The following is a 2,204-nucleotide window of genomic DNA, read 5'->3' as shown; positions in this document are numbered from 1 at the left end:
CCAGGGCATGAGTCATAGGAAATGAGACGCACCGGAGGAGCTGGATGCTGGCTACCACCATTCCCTGGTCGTTAATGATTCATATTCCTGTGACAAGCAAAAGTATCTTCACTCCTACTAAGACCCCAAAATGTCTCATCCCATTAGCTCATAGTCCGAGATCTAGTCATCTAAGTCAGATCTAAGTGCTTGATGGGGCCCCACAGGTGTAATTCCCCGGGTGCAGCCTCTTGAGCATGAGTTTCCTCCACTGTCGGAAGGCCTGCTCCATACGCAGACCTGTCACGCAAGGTGGGGCCAGCACAGGAACACCACTCTAGAGGAACCTGGGGACATGAGAGGGGCTGCCAGTCCACAGTAACTCTGGAAATCCCCCAAGAAAATGTTGGAATTGATATCCCCACTTAGGCGAATGTGAAGTGAAGCCAGACCCCATTGTTTCTGCAATGTGCTGTTGGTTTCCGAGGTCAGACCTACTCGGATTGTGAGACTGGCTACCACATCAGCAGTGAAGAGGCCTGGGGACCTTCCGCTATCAAAGTTTCCCATTTTCAATGGCATATGTTTTACATTAGACTTACAGACTGCAAATAAGCAAATTGATGTTGTTTATATCCATAGCATTTGTTAAAAAAAAAAAAAAACAAGGTAGTCTTTTAGAATCCTAAAGATAAGGCTCTCTAAGACAGGTGGCTCATTCTTTTTTTTGTTGTTGTTCTGGGGATTGAACCCAGGACCTTGTGCTTGCAAGACAAACGCTCTACCAACTGAGCTATACCCCCAGCCCCAGGTGGCTTATTCTTTTTTTTTTTTTTTTAGAGAGAGAGAGAGAGAGAGAGAGAGAGAGAGAGAATTTCTTTAATATTTATTTTTTAGTTTTCGGCGGACACAACATCTTTGTTTGTATGTGGTGCTGAGGATCGAACCCGGGTAGCACGCATGCCAGGTGATTGTGCTACCGCTTAATCCACATCCCCAGCCCCAGGTGGCTCATTCTTAACAAACAGAACATTGTCCTGTCCTAGGCAAAGTCCATTACAAACAGACTTATAAACACTTCTGCCACCTTTCTGTCAGGCATGTGGCTTCTCCCTGATCAAGGTCAAAGACAGAAGAAAGAAGTTTGGTTGCAGTGCTTGTTAGCATTAGGTGGCTAAGAGTCTGGGCATTGGCACTTGGCATGCAGGCCCTGCCAGTTACTAGTTCTGCACTGCAGACAGGTCAGTGTCCCAAGCCTCAGCCCTATCTAATGGAGACACTGAAAAGATAAAATGGGGTAATGTGTATAAAGCAGTCAGCACACTTTCTGGCCCAGAGCAAGTTCCCAATTATTATCACTATCTCAAATTTCGGAAGTTATCTGCACACTTCACTATTTTTTGGGTCAGAGTTTCCCCTTCTGTAAAACTAGAGATTGGACTTTTCATGTTGCAGATTTTAGCTTTGGAATCTTGTCCCATCTATCATCTCTTCAGATTCTCATGGCCACACTGGGAGGAGTGCAAGCCAGCCAATGTCACCTTCATTTGACTTGAAGAGGGAAACTGGCTACTGAGCAGTTGTAACTTGCCCTGTTAGCTGGCTGCTAAGAAAAAATTAGAGAAACCGATCACCCCGGGCTCCTTCCCCCAGGCAACACAGCCTGGTTTTGTGCTGAGTCTATTCTTTTCAGCCCTGAAAACATGAGAAGTTGTTTTCAGAAGTGCCCAGGAAGACCAAAGAAATGATGATAAATAACATGGACAGTTTCACTCAAAATGAATGGGAGGCAGGATGTGTATTTTATCTCATCTGTCCCCACTGGTCTGAAAAGGTCCATTTGCCTTGACTCCCCAGTGACACACTCTAATGTCATAATGTGTATTAAACTGCCGCTGTCATCCCATGAGCTGCGTGTTAACTTTTAACAACAGGATGTGAGTAATTATTTGCTTCATCAGTTTTCTTCCTTGGTAGCCTCTTTACAATTTCAATCGATAGCCCTGTTTGGAAATCAATGACTAGAAAACATTGTCAGAGAAAATAAAGGGTACATATTGGTGAGCCCAGGTGCATAATTAAGGAGTGGAATAGGTGGAGCGCAGAGGAGGTTAAGGAGCTGGCAGAAATGTGAAGTGAGAGTCCTGCTCTTCGTGGGCGGGTGCTGAGCCGAAACACTGGTCAAATATTGACTTTTCATTGGCAAGAATGTCTGGCCACAACCT

The 2,204-nt window shown here is 45.1% G+C and overlaps 1 non-coding gene across 1 annotated transcript; it reads right to left on the bottom strand.

The window, feature by feature from the left end:
- Positions 1-707: 707 nt before the first annotated feature.
- On the bottom strand, positions 708-778 carry Trnaa-ugc (transfer RNA alanine (anticodon UGC)). Its single transcript has one exon. It is a non-coding gene; the product is annotated as a tRNA-Ala (tRNA).
- Positions 779-2,204: the final 1,426 nt, after the last annotated feature.

The sequence above is a fragment of the Urocitellus parryii genome, chromosome 2 (genome assembly GCF_045843805.1).
Source record: "Urocitellus parryii isolate mUroPar1 chromosome 2, mUroPar1.hap1, whole genome shotgun sequence".
Classification (NCBI taxonomy): Eukaryota; Metazoa; Chordata; class Mammalia; order Rodentia; family Sciuridae; genus Urocitellus; species Urocitellus parryii.
Note: the sequence above shows the minus strand (reverse complement) of the source record. Positions and strands in the feature narration are given on the sequence as shown.